This window comes from Lepidochelys kempii, chromosome 2 (assembly GCF_965140265.1).
Source record: "Lepidochelys kempii isolate rLepKem1 chromosome 2, rLepKem1.hap2, whole genome shotgun sequence".
NCBI classification, from domain to species: domain Eukaryota; kingdom Metazoa; phylum Chordata; order Testudines; family Cheloniidae; genus Lepidochelys; species Lepidochelys kempii.
The window spans coordinates 109,498,179-109,513,253 of record NC_133257.1 but is presented as its reverse complement, the minus strand read 5'-3'; the positions used below and the strand labels follow the sequence as shown (position 1 = coordinate 109,513,253).

The following is a 15,075-nucleotide window of genomic DNA, read 5'->3' as shown; positions in this document are numbered from 1 at the left end:
ATGTCATTGCAATTGTGGTAGGGATGGAAGATTCATTCAGCTTTCCATTGTTGTTCTCCTACCTACTTGATGTTCATAAGACAACACACTCAAGTAATAAAGTGTGTCCACTAACTTTATGTATTCATATGTATAGGGTGAAACTCGCCCAATATAAGTATATGTATCATTTAAGCCCTATCTTGAAATGAATTTCACTCCCTGTGTACTCTTTTGAATGACACTCTCCCTTCCTGCTTCAAACTTCCACTGGTTACAGTGGCCAGAGCCCAATTCCTCAGCTCAGATAAATGCAAAATGATCTGACTTTACGAGGAGGATCCTGACTCTGTTTCTTGAGGACATCCCGCATCCTGCTGACCGTGCTCTCATGTTGAGAAAAATAACACATGCCAGTGCTGTCACTGGCAAAGGAAAGCATGGGGTACAGCATAAACAGGATCCAAGTGGTGGATCCTCCTCAACAGCCAAACAGGCCACTGCTGTTCTAAGAATAAGAAGGGGCTATGTGATCAGAAAGCATTTAAGGTTTAGAGAATGTAGTTATTGATATAAGGAGTAGCTCACGAAAGCTTATGCTCAGATAAATTGGTTAGTCTCTAAGGTACCACAAATACTCCTTTTCTTTTTGCGAATACAGACTAACGCGGCTGCTACTCTGAAACTAGTTATTGGTATGTGTCCTGTAAGAGAGAGAATAATCCTCTCATCGGTCAAAAGGGTCATCTGCCCTGTCCCTGAGCTCTGTTTTCCAGAAGTTTCTATTTTGCATGATTTATTAATTAATTTTAGATTGCTGTTTGGGGCTGGATTTGCATTTGATTTTCAGAAAAGAAAAGAAAAAAGTAAAGGTGGAGCAATGACCTCTGAAGTCAATGCATACCAGTCCTGCCTTTCGTAACCCTGATCCATGCCATGTAACTGGGCCAGGAAACAAAGACCAAATCTCTTACCTACACTCTTGTCATGTCAGAAGTTTAGTACAGGTACACTTTGCCATGAAAATCTCTGCCCTAGTATCACCCTTGGAAGCAGGTAGCTTATGCTTAGGTACCTGCATGTCTTGGGGGTGGGTGGGGGAGGTTGGGGTAGGGAGGGAAAGACAGAGAAAAGATGCTTGAGTTAAAGCTGCCTCAGGGCACCAGCAAGTTACGGGTTGGTGGGTTTTACAAGACTACTTACTATGCTATTCAATTAAAAAAAAGAGCAGTTACCATAGCAACACCCACATCTAATGGCTCTTATGCTACCTCTGAGATGCAAAACACCTTCTTACAGAGATCCATTGACCAATACAGCATGTCGTGGGAAGTTTTATGCTTCTAGCACTGGTTTAAGGGGGAGAAATGTGTGTTCCAATAACCAGACATATTTATATCCCCAGGTTGTAATATTAATTTGAAACAAATTGTTTTGGTTCCTTGAAATCTATTTTCATCTCATTACCATTTCCTTTTTAGTAGCTGCCTTCTTATTTTTCAATGGTTGTCTGAATAATATTTTATTAAATACAGCAAAAGTTTTCATTTGGGAGCTGTGTACCAGGTCCAAATGGTAGCTAGGCAGTATCTAGCTGTTTGTCTAACTCATAGGTAGGAAATGCCACCATTTTGTCACAACTGAGCGACCCTGGCAGAGTGGAAGCCAGGAGGTAGGAATATCCTATGGAATATATTTTGAATTTGTCAGCGGTCAATATTGCTTTGTATTCCTGAAAAGAAACTAGAGCACAATTTTGATTTGTCTTGCTTGGGGTAGGAGTTAGGGGCCGGAAGTCTCTTTCCTCTCCTCATGTATCAGTGGTGCAGAATTCAGGCAACACAACCCCTTGACATGGGAAGAACCAAGCTAATGTGCCTGGAGGCAACCCGTAATTCCAAGAGCTGTTGTCAGCTGGCTGGGGGTGAGGGGGCAGCTAAACCCCAGCATGCCATCCCCCCACCTATGCCCCCCTCAGAGGCATATTCAATTGTTAGCAACAAGTACCCCAGAGGAGTACCCACACCGTTTCTAGACAAGCAGTAAGGAGCACAGCATGCTCTCCCAATCCAGTACAAATCACTTTCCCAATGTGTGTGGTATGTTCCTGGGCAGTTCTCCTCTGTGCAGACAGGAATGAATTCTGTCCTATGCAGACCTCAAGGGAGCCTGGAAGGAATATGTTCTGCAGAGCTTGTTATTTTAACTTGGGCAAACAGGATAGCTCAGAGGTCCTCTGCTCAGTGGCTCCTACCCACCCCCCACCTTTCTTCCTCCCCAATATTTGACCATTAGCATTCAAAAACATAAAGAAGGAAAGTACATCCTAGATAACTTGCAATTTGCAGCCTCTTAACTGTATTGCCTGGGAGGGGAGGAAATGTAAGTTTGTTAAAAACCACATCATTTTTCAGGAACCTCTCTCCCCCCCCCCCAGCACCCAAACCATCTCATCTACTGATTAAAACAGGTAGTTAAAGAGCTAGACAAAGATTCATCCCCATCATCATGATATTTAGATTCAGACTATCTAGATACGTGGTTTATATTATTACTGTTAGTGCAGTACTACCCAAAATCTCCACGTTTAGAAATACATAACTAATATTGGTTCTGTGTTATTTTTCCAGAAATACAGGACTCCATGTATTATTTGCAATGCTCCTAAATTTTAATTACCCCCAAATTAAGATAATTGGAAAGATATATGGTGAGTGAAACCAAGCATACGTTAAAAATGTCTAAACAGTTTTACCTGGGAAAATGAACAGAAACATAAATTGCTAGCATTGCATATTTAAAAATTCAACGGCAGGCTAAAATTATCATTTGCATTAATGTATTCTGAAATATGAATTATTAAGTAATTCACATTGACACAACAAAAGCCAGTTTGGAGAACCTAGTTTAGCCTGAAGCATTCTGCATCCTTTTCTTCTTAGTCTCCTCTAAATACTGTTAAAAATATAAAGGGGATTTTTCTAATTGGAAAAATGAATACACAACACCTGTATGAAAAATGCATCTTCACACTGCCTTTCTAACAATGTTCATCAAACAAATGCAATTCAAATATTTGATACTATTCAAATCTTCCCCAGCTTTCCCTTTTTCTTTTTCCTTTTTAACCCCTTTGTATTGTGCACCCTTTTAATTTTTTTCCCTTTGCTTTGTATCCCATGGATTGCTTTTTATCACTCAGTTCTTTAAATACAGTTCCATTGTGTCGAGGTCAAGGAAATGACCTGCCACAAGAAAGAATGGAGATATAATGCACATGCAGTGCTGTAAGATCCACCTTTGGAGCGGAGGGGCCACCATGTCGTTGGCCCAGTGGCACAACAGCAGCAGAATATAGAACTGCCAGACAGTGGGCTGAGGAGAGCTCTCTCTCCATGGGGCCAGAGATCTTTCTTTCATTTGTACAGTGTTACAGCAGAGGGGAGAAAGAGGCAAGCAATTCAGATACATTATAGGGTCTGAGCCAGCAACACCCTTATTCACAAGACTAATACTTATTCCCATGAGCAGTCCCTTTGACTTGCATGAGTAAGGATTTCTCATATGTAGGAGGTATTCCAGGATTGGCTCCTAAATTTGCATAAATCAGGATCCTTTTAATTGAGAGCCTTTTTTTCTTTTGCATTTTACTGAGGCAAATTCTACATTCATTCTGCCTTGATTTATACAACATGCAACCATACTGAAGGCAACAGAGCAGTACAGGATGTAAATTAGAACAGAATTTTTCCCCAGGTAGTTAAGTTATCCCATTAGCAAAAAGCAGTAATGTCTGTTCAGGAGGTGTTTCTGAAGTACTAATCTCAGACCAGTGGAGGCACTTGAGCTAGTACCTCCTTTGTGTAAAAGGGAGGGTGTTGCTGGTGGGGCATTCTCTGAGATGGCTTATCAGCTTTACAACCTGCTCCTCTCCCTTTGGCTGGCCAAATCTCACATTTTGCTATTAAGGAAACAGTAGTCATGGGGTGAGAGATAAAGGTCTCTCCAAGATTAGAAAGGGCTGAGAGAGAGAGACAGCAACAGCAGAATTTAAAGGTCAGTTTTTAACATAGCAGGAGGGTAACAGTGGGGTGCCCTGTGCCGAACACTGTAAGAGGGCAGTGGTAGCATCTGGGCACTCATTTGGCATTTTCAAAAGCACTTAGAAGTCCCTATGTACTATTCAGCCAGCTGCACAACTAAGCCAGGAGGTGCAAGTTCAGTCACCGAGGCAGCAGCTACTCATTGCTTGCGCTGGGCACCACACACACATATGAGAGCTTCATTCCAGACTAATTTAAAAGACTTCCAAACATACAAGTTCTGGGTGTGTGAAAGAGGGAGGGAGACAGATGCAGACGGACACAGACGGAGAGAGAGCAAGTAATAGTGAAGGAGGTATCAGGATAGGGCAGTGCTGGAAAGGCACCCCAAACCACTTTCTTTGAGTAGACCCCTGCAAGTGATTTGCCCAAGATCAAACAGCAAGTAAGTGGCAGAACCAGGGCTAGTAGCCAAATTCCCTGATTCCAAATTCTATGCTTTAACCACTAGCACCGGCTTTTCAAAAGTGCTGAGCTCCCACAGCTCCAGTGATTTTTCAGTCAGAGGAAGCTGAGAAAATCAGGTCCCAGATGAGATGCCTTCTCACAATAGCTCCTCATTAGGTTTGGAAGAAATAGATTATTATTGGTAAATGTAGGTAAACATTGACTTCATCTACACACACACAAACTGATGGTGAAAAAAAATCTAGTGACGATAACTGAAATTTACAGCTAGGCAAAGTAAGAAAAATGCTGCTTGAATACTTCTTGGAGTTTGATTTAAGGATCGTTGCTTTGTATATTTTGACATGCGATGCTGACAATTTTGTGATTTTAATGGCTATAAAGCTTTGGCTCTTTTAATCTCATTGTCTACGGTCATTAAATAATTGTCCGATCCTCTCATTGTCTGATAGCCCCATCATAATTTCTCACATCTGTGAAAACTTAAATTGATAAACATTGAAAAACATGCTTAAAATCCATAATTTTATGCAACTATGAATAATTAAATGGATAAAAATAAACATTGATATTATACATTGAAATTAGAAAATAAAAATCAAATTCTGCCAAACCTACTCATCATTCATAAATGCCATGGTAACACCATGGTCCATAAAGGGAGTTTTTAGTATTACTTCTGGATTCATACCGCAAAACTCTTTCTGAAACAATGAATTTCCATTTGTGAGTATAGATTTACTCACTGTCTTTGTTTCTGTTTTGCATTCACAATAGAAAAAAATACCCAGAAAAAGCTCTGTAGCCTTATTTCTGCAATAATTAATTTCAAATACAAGGCAGTTCACTGCTCTGGGAAAAGTGACAGTGAAGGACTGATGTGTAATTATATCTATGTGTTATGCATACATAAACACACATACACATCTCTTATTGAGATTTAGTAATGAACATGCACGCGCACACACACACACACACATGCACAAGGGCATGTGGTATTTATCCAGACCAAGAAACACAGGTCAGTAAATAAGTTGGCATGGAATCACTAGGAACATAGGAACTGCTACAACCAGTCTGACCAGTCATCCTTCTGATCCAATATGCTGTCACCAGCAGTTGTCAGTTTCAGATGAGGTTCAAGAAATCCTGCAGTAAGCAGTTATAGGTGACTTGCTCCCAAAGAAAGTTTCTTCCTATCTTCCACTTCTTATAAGTTGGTTTAATACCTGAGGCAAAAGGGTTTATATCTCTCCCCAAAATCTTGTAGGTTATTTTAATTTACTATTATAACTGGCTATTCTTAGCCATGTAGGTGTCTAATCCTTTTTTAAATATTAAGTTCTTGGTCTCAGTGGTATCCTGTAGTAATGAGTTCCACAGGCTAACTGTGTTGTGTGAAAGAGTATTTTCTTTTATAAATTTTGAATTTTTCCCCTTTATAATGTTCCCTGGTTCTTTTATTATGATGAGACAGGATGAATAGAAGTTCCTGATCTATCCGCTCTATGAACCATTCATTATTTTGTTTATTTTCATCATGTCTTCTCTTATTCATCTCTCATCTCAGTTAGGCAGTCCGTCTCTTCAATCTCTATCTAAGAGTTTCTCCATGTCTTTAACCATCTTGTCACCTGTCTCTCAACCACTTCTGATTCTGCCATATTCTTTTTAAGATAACATGCACACAGCTGAATGCAGAATAGACTATATGCCTGATAGAGGAAACTGATGTAGAGGATTCCAAAACAAAATGTATATTTGAACATGATGGTGGAAGGTAATTTACACTCTAAAAATATAGGACCTAATCCAGCAGCCCTCACCCATGTGAGCTGTCCTTGCTCAAACAAATAGTCCTGTTGTGGGAACACTTGCTTGAGTATGGACTGTTCAGGTGGGGTGCAGGAAAATCCGAATGTGTTTAAAATGCGTCTTGATTCATATCACTCTGAACCAGACTCGACGCTTTACTTGGAACCAGTGATGAGCTGGAGCCGGTTCGCACCGGTTCACGCGAACCGGTTGTTAAATTTAGAAGCCGTTTTAGAACCGGTTGTTAGGGCTCCCTGAGCTCCCAGCCGGGGAGGCTCCCCCGGCTCCTCCCCTGCCTTCTCCCCTCTCGCAGAGCCTCAGCCTGCTGCACCGCTGTCGCCAGCGCTCTGGACCGCGCCTGGGCAGCTCTGCAGCGCCCGCCGCTTTGAGCGGCCTGGTACGGGGGTGGGGCTGCGAGCTCCAGTGGGCCGTGCGGCATCCAGACACGCTGCCCTGAGCAGCATGGTAAGGGGGCTGGGCTGGGGCTGGGAGGAGGGGTTGGATAAGGGGCAGGGAGCGGTTAGAGGGGGCAGAGGTTCTGGGGGGGGCAGTCAGGGGACGGGGAATGGGGGGTGGGAGGGGTTGTGTAGGCAGTCGCCACCCCAGAAAGTCCCAGCCAGGCTGGGGCTCGGCTGGGGCAGCTCCCCAGGCCAAGGGGGCCCCGACTCGTGGCGCTAGGGAGGGTGCATGTATAGGGCTCAGTGTTATAGAAGGGGGCTGTTGGAGACAGGGCCGGCTCTAGGCACCAGCAAAACAAGCAGGTGCTTGGGGCGGCACATTTCTAGGGGTGGCATCCCAGCGCTGGCCATGCCGCCCCTTGAAATGTGCCCCCGCTCGTCTCCGGTCTGCCTCCGCCGGCTCCCCTGAGCGCACTGCCGCTGCTCCGCTTCTCCCCCCTCCTTCCCAGGCTTGCCGCATGTCAAACAGCTGTTTCGTGTGGCAAGCCTGGGAGGGAGGAAGGAGAAGCTGAGCAGCAGCACGCTCGGGAGAGGCGGTGGAGGTGGAGCGGAGGTGAGCTGGGGTGGGAGCGGTTCCTCTACCCCCCCCCCCGTTACTTCCTGCACTCCCCCCCTCACCTCCACTCCGCCTGCTCCCCTGAACATGCTGTCTCTCCCTCGCCTGAGAGGGAGGGGGGAGAAGCGGAGCGGCGGCGTGTTCAGGGGAGCAGGCAGAGCAAGCTAGGGCAGTGGGTTGCAGGGGGAGCCACACGAAGCAAGGGGGGATGGGGAAATGCGGCACGCCCCAGGGAGGAGGCAGGGCCAGAGATTTGGGGAAGGGGTTGGGAAGGAGCAGAGCCAGGGGCGGGCACGAAAAAAAAGCGGGGGCGGCCAAAAATGTTTTTGCCTGGTGCAGCAAAAATCCTAGAGCCAGCGCTGGTTGGAGAAGGGGCTCGGTGCTGGGGGTGGTGGTGCATGGAGTACGCCGTTTGGGTGTCTATGGAAGGGCTGCGGGGCTCCGCGTCCTGTCTCAGGGCAGGGGCCACACTGCGGCTGGTACCTGCGCTGAGCAGCCATCCGGACAGCCACTCCGGGGCCCCGCACGCAAAGGCCGATCCGATGCCGCCTCGCTCAGCAGCCGCGGCCAAGCTCCATGCTGCTTCCTGCCCGGCACAGGAAGTGCGACCAGCTGCGCTGGGCATGGAGATCAGGCACCATGTGACTGAGCGCTGCGTAGGGCCGGGGAGCCCCAGGAGCTGGGCAGGGCCGGCTGGTGCCATGGCTGGGGGCTGCCTTGGGCGTGCTGGGGCGAGCCCCCCCCGCCAGTCTCTCCCACTCCTGTTCTGTGGGGCTGTCCAGCCTCCGTCGCTCGGGGGCACTCACATCCCGCAATGCGGAGTCGGGCAGACGGCAGCCTTTGCCTGTAGGGAGCCACCGCCCCACATGCTGGGAGTGACCCCACTAATGCAAGGGCTGCAGGACTCCTGTGCCACCAGCAGGCACCTGGGATGGAGAACGGGCCTGGGGGGCAGGATGGAGCCTGGGGGCAGGGGCGGGAGGGGGCAGGACAGAGGCACATCCCTTAAATCAGAACTTTTTATCGGAAACCGGTTGTTAAGATTGTGGCAGCTCATCACTGCATGGAACTATGGTGTGCACATGCCCATGTGGTGGTGGTTGTGAAAAATGTGGGGCTCTCCTGGGAAGTGGTGTTGTCGCTCACAAGACCAACCTTTTACATACCAACTCCATCCAGGTAAATACTCCCTTTGATGATGTTTTAGCTACAAGTTGTAAAGCTTCTGTTGGGTAAAATTTCTTTGTAGTGGCTGTCAGAGCAAAAAATAGAAAGATATTTTGAAAAAAATCTTCAAGCGTCAGGAAAATCCAGTATTGTAATTGATGCTGAATGTTGCACGATTTCGGTTTGCATCATTTCTAGGTAGCACGGTTTTTTCTTGCGGAACAGGCTGGGAGCATTCTTTACTTTAAGGAAACATGTAGACATGGGGAAGAGGTAAAGTTCTGTCAAGGATTAGGAACTGGCTAAGGGACAGAAAGCAAAGAGTGGGAATAAAAGGTCAGCTTTTAACATGGCAGGGAGTTCACAGTGGCCTGCCCAATGCTGAGTGTTCCAGGAGGGCAGTGCTGAGGATGAGGCATGTAATCAGCATTTTCAGAAACCCTCTGCAATCATTCAGAAGCTGCTGACTTAGTTTTTGGTTCAGATTCTGGTCTCCCATAAGGCTGCTTTATGCCACTCTGGTTTAAGAAAGAGTATGTGCAGGTTTGCTGTATCTTGCACCAGGGAACAAGTTGGTGCCCAGCAGGCCGCAGACTGAGATTGCCAATTTTGGGCACCCCAAAACTGTGCCAGGTGCAGCCTTGCTGGTCCCCACGATCTGTCTCCTTGCATTTATCTGGAGAGCATAACCAAGGGAGCAGAAATTGCAGCAGCTGCTTAAATCTCTTCACAGAAATGGATCACTCCCACTTACTGAGGATGGGTTCTCCAGCAGGGAGCCAGGGGGCATGCTTGCCCATTTTCTCCATGTTGTTTCAAATTAAATTAAAAACAAAACCTGTCAATAATTAACAAAGCCTGAGATATTTGTAAAGCCAGATTTGTCTAGCTGCTTTTTTAGCAAATCACAATGGATTTCCTGCCAAAATTATTTTTCCCTCCTCTGGAATAAGTGATGCACTGTGAAATTAAAAAAAACTACTGGAAAAAAAATGAGGTTCACAAAGGGTTGCCGTTTTCAGTCTTTTCTACCGCCAGTGGGAGATATGCCTTATAAAAGAAAGGGCCTACTCCTACAATTTATTATGGCTTTGGGTCCCCCTTACTGACTGAGTTATAATAATACCCAACTCTTATCTAGTTCTTTTCATCAATAAGTCTCAAAGCCCTTTACAAATGAATGTGGTATCATTACTCCCATTTTACAGAGGAGGAAACTGAGGCACGGAGAGGTAAAGTGACTTGCTCAAGTCACCAACAAAACCAGGAATAGAGCCTTCAGAGTCCCAGTCCGGAGCTCTATCTACTAGGCAGCGCTGACTTAGTGCCATTGTCTTCAGTGGGACTACTTGTGAGTGTAAGCGTTTGCAGGACCAATCCCTTACATCCGTACTTAATGGAGGGCCTGATTCTGCAAAGTGTTGATGGCATCCTAAGAAGTACTGAGCTCCCTCAGCTTTCATAGGCTTTAGTGGGAACTGAGGGCTCTCAGCGCCTCTCAAGAGAATATTAGTATGTTGTAATAATGGGCCCTGTCTCCTTAAACCTTATTGCTTAGCCAGTATGGGTACCTACATTTGTATTCATGTAAACTAAATTTAGTGCCAAATCCACCAGCCCTTCAGTAAAATGCCTTGTCGAGTAATGGATGTTTTGCCTGACTCATGGGTGCATACGTTGTTCTGTAGTTTGTTTGTAATAGCTGATGCACTTGTTATACTAGGAAAGACAGAACACAAGTATTCTCTAAAGCTTGAGCCCTCTCCCTCTGAAATCACTAGGAGTTTTGCCAGAAGAGCAGGATTGTATGTAGTTATGTATTTAATGGAGAAAACATTTCATGATGGCCCCTGATCCAACTCCATTGAAATCAGTGCGAGGCTTCTCATTGACGTCGATGGGCATTGGATCAGACTATACAACAGCATTGGCATTGCACAGTTAAGCACTCAAAATTCAGGATATGTTAAAGTTCAGATTGAATGTACAACCTGTCCCTTTGTGTTTTGATAGCATTTAATTACATGATCACATACTAGTTCTCCTATGATGCAATAAAACATGCTACAATGAATCTTAAAGTCACACATATATATTTAACATCTTCTAATTATTTTTCTCTTGTATGCTTACACTAATGTCATTGGCATAGCCTGGTATCTCTTTGTTAATTTAGGATGGAATTTTCCAAAGCACCTAAGTGACTCAGAAGGATAAATCCCTTTGAAAATTAATGTAGTTGCTTTTGGTGCTTTGAATATCTGACCCTTGGACTTTCTGAAAATCTTGTTTTATATAAACCTCCTAAAACATTTGGATGCCCATCTCCAATTAGAAATTAGTGGCAATTGGCTGTCAACATCCCCTAAGCAGCTTTGAAAATCCCAACCTAAATCCTTTTCTCTCTACAGTATGTATTTTAATAATTGTGTCCTATCACATATAGTTGGTTTTACTAACACAGCCATTGCATGTGTTGTTCCAACACTGCTTCTTTTACCACATTATAAAAATACAACAATGCCTGTGATATCATTACACCTCTTTCACTGATACACCAATTGCAGCATGCAAATTTCTCAGCACGTTAGATAACCTATATCCAACATATCAGATGGAATTGACTGGAACTACATTAGCTATTCATTCTCAAGGATTTATTTTATGACTAACCATGAAAATTGCTATGGAAGAAATTATTTCAATCTGTTGTTTGTTCTTCATCCTCCATCCACTGTGAGGAATTTCTTATTGCTCTCCTGCTGGTTGGCTGCTACCACAGGCAGCACTATAAAATCAAACTGTGCAATATCCATACAGTAACAAAGAATTGTTCTGTTAGCCCCAGTGGTGACAATTTTAGGAGGTATTTAGATGGGCTGAGTACTATGCTAAAAAGTAGCCAATCTTCATCTCAGCATCCGTGTTCAATCTGAATCATATACATATCTAGTTGCTCATGTATTATTAGTATTGACATTGGTGTTTATTATTAATCTGAACCTCTGACAAGAGGATATTTTTCTGCTTCTAAGGGATCCCCCTAATAATATGTTGATGTCACAGGCCTTCCCCTGTTGTACACCTCATATACTTCCTTATATTTCCCATGTACTGTAGGTTCAAGTCCCAACAGCATCCAGCAAATTTGTTTGTGCCATTAGTCACATCCTGTTTATGTCATCGATATTGTCTTTTATTCCTTACCATTTAAACTAGAGGAATCGGACCCCTTTTGTCCACTTTCTTTTTAATTGTGATGTAATTTGTCGTCTTTAGCGTGTTTAATGAAAACATTACAATATGGTTACACTTAGTTGTCAGTTGTACGGGGACAAGGAAAAAATGTAGTGAGGATTTAAAAAAAATTGGTTTACTACTATTAGTGCATTGTTTCATTACTAGGGCCCTACCAAATCACAGCCACGAAAAACACGTCACAGACTGTGAAATCTGGTCTTCCCCTGTGAAATCTGGTCTTTTGTGTGCTTTTACACAAGACTATACAGATTTCACAGGGGGAGACCAGAGTTTCTCAGACTGGGGATCCTGACCCAGAAGGGAGTTGCAGGGGGTTGGAAGGTTATTTTAGGGAGGTCGTGGTATTGCCACCGTTTCTTCTGCACTGCCTTCAGAGCTGGATGGCCAGAGAGTGGCGGCTGCTGACTGAGGGCCCAGCTCTGCAGGCAGCAGCACAGAAGTAAAGGTGGCAATACCATACCATGTCATCCTTACTTCTGTGCTGCTGCTGGCAGCGGCTCTGCTTTCAGAGCTGGGCTCTCCAGCTGCCCAGCTCTGAAGGCAGTGCTGCTGCCAGCAGCAATGCAGAAGTAAGGGTAGCAGTACCGCAACCCCCATTAAAATATCCTTGTGATCACCTCACAACTGATTTTTGGGTCAGGACCCCTACAGTTACAACACTGTGAAATTTCAAATTTAAATAGCTGAAATCATGAAATTTAGGATTTTAAAAATCTTATGATCGTGAACAATTGACCAAATTGGACGGTGAATTTGGTAGGGCCCTATTCATTACTAGAGACAATACTGAATCAGGTCCCTACTATGAGCTGCTTTTTGCATCGTAACCAACCAGTGATTCCCCTACCCTGCCCCATCTCATTGACTTTCAATGAGACTTAGGCTCCAATGACCCAGATCCTTACAGATATTTAGGCCTCTAACTCTCATTGATTTCAATGGGTCCTAAGTCTCATTTGAAAATGGGAATTAGCTGTCTGAGTCACTTGCAGGACCACAGTGGAGAAATGCCAACGTATCTTGAAAAATTTGGGCCAAAGTGACTTACCCAATGTCACACAGGAAGTCTGCGGAGGAACAGGGACTTGAATCCAGGTCTCCAGCCAGTTCCCTACCCCCTGGACTATCCTTCCTCATTCTTCTGATCTGGAAGAAAAGTGAGACGGTTCCTCATGAACAGAGCTAATTGGTTTATAGTGCTGCATATGGTGATTTTACTCAGTACCCAGATGCTTCTGGCTCGGAAAGAGACACTTTGACTTAGCATACACCTCAACTCTTCAATTTTTTATCTAGTTTTCTACATTTATTTTTCATAGAATCATAGAATATCAGGGTTGGAAGGGACCTCAGGAGGTCATCTAGTCCAACCCCCTGCTTAAAGCAGGACCAATCCCCAATTAAAACAACAGCCAGGGCTTTGTCAAGCCTGACCTTAAAAACTTCTAAGGAAGGAGATTCCACCACCTCCCTAGGTGACGCATTCCAGTGTTTCACCACCCTCTTAGAGAAAAAGTTTTTCCTAATATCCAACCTAAATCTCCCCCACTGCAACTTGAGACCATTACTCCTTGTCCTGTCATCCACTACCACTGAGAATAGTCTAGATCCATCCTCTTTGGAACCACGTTTCAGGTATTTGAAAGCAGTGATCAAATCTCCCCTCATTCTTCTCTTCTGTAGACTAAACAATCCCAGTTCCCTCAGCCTCTCCTCGTAAGTCATGTGTTCCAGTCCCCTAATCATTTTTGTTGCCCTCCGCTGGACTCTCTCCAATTTTTCCACATCCTTCTTGTAGTGTGGGGCCCAAAACTGGACACAGTACTCCAGATGAGGCCTCACCAATGTCGAATAGAGGGGAACGATCACATCCCTCGATCTGCTGGCAATGCCCCTACTTATACATCCCAAAATGCCATTGACCTTTGTCATAAATATAAAGGGAAGGGTAAACCCCTTTGAAATCCCTCCTGGCCAGGGGAAAGCTCCTCTCACCTGTAAAGGGTTAAGAAGCTAAAGGTAACCTCGCTGGCACCTGACCAAAATGACCAATGAGGAGACAAGATACTTTCAAAAGCTGGGAGGAGGGAGAGAAACAAAGGGTCTGGGTCTGTCTGTAGTCGTCTTGGCCGGGGACAGAACAGGAATGGAGTCTTAGAACTTTTAGTAAGTAATCTAGCTAGGTATGTGTTAGATTATGATTTCTTTAAATGGCTGAGAAAAGAATTGTGCTGAATAGAATAACTATTTCTGTCTGTGTATCTTTTTTGTAACTTAAGGTTTTGCCTAGAGGGGTTCTCTATGTTTTTGAATCTAATTACCCTGTAAGATATATACCATCCTGATTTTACAGGGGGGATTTCTTTATTTCTATTTACTTCTATTTTTTATTAAAAGTCTTCTTGTAAAACACTGAATGCTTTTTCATTGTTCTCAGATCCAAGGGTTTGTGTTTGTGGTCACCTATGCAAATTGGTGAGGCTTTTTATCCAACATTTCCCAGGAAAGGGGGGGTGCAAGTGTTGGGAGGATTGTTCATTGTTCTTAAGATCCAAGGGTCTGGGTCTGTAGTCACCTAGACAAATTGGTGAGGCTTTTTACCAAACCTTGTCCAGGAAGTGGGGTGCAAGGTTTTGGGAAGTATTTTGGGGGGAAGGACGCGTCCAAACAGCTCTTCCCCAGTAACCAGTATTAGTTTGGTGGTGGTAGCGGCCTGTCCAAGGGGTAATATTTTGTACCTTGGGGAAGTTTTGACCTAAGCTGGTAAAGATAAGCTTAGGAGGTTTTTCATGCAGGTCCCCACATCTGTACCCTAGAGTTCAGAGTGGGGGAGGAACCTTGACATGGTGGCACAGTGGTGGGATTAACCTGAAATCATTTTGAGATCCAGTTGAGATTTTTTGAACTAGAAATACAGATTTTAAAAAGGAATTTTTAGGAAGTCCAGAAGGCAGCTTTGAAACTGAAAGCAGCTTGGTTTCTCTCTGCTTTGTGGCCAAGCAGAGACAAAAGGGGATTATCTTGTGAATTGCAGGTTTTCTTTGCCTGGAGGCAGGGTACTTAACTCCTGCAGGGAAATTCACAGTCTTCCAACCCAGAGGTTTTTTTTTTTCTTTTTTTTCTTCCTAAAAGTAAATAGGGGGTGTGTGCTCTACCCATTTGCCTGGAGACAAAAGTGGCAGGGTTTTTTTTAGGATTTTGATTTTTTTTTTGTTTTACAAGGAGCACAGGTTTGAAAAGAAATTTTTTTTCTTCTTTGGGCTGGGTAAGCAGGTTTCCAAGTAGTTGGAGGTTTTTTGCTTTAATTTGGGCCCAGAGCAGAGACAAG

At 44.3% G+C, this 15,075-nt stretch overlaps 1 long non-coding RNA gene across 10 annotated transcripts in view; it reads left to right on the top strand.

The window, feature by feature from the left end:
* LOC140906942 (uncharacterized) overlaps nt 1-15,075 on the top strand; it is a 201,275-nt gene that overhangs the window by 170,628 nt on the left and 15,572 nt on the right. The gene's annotated exons all lie outside the window — the stretch shown is intronic.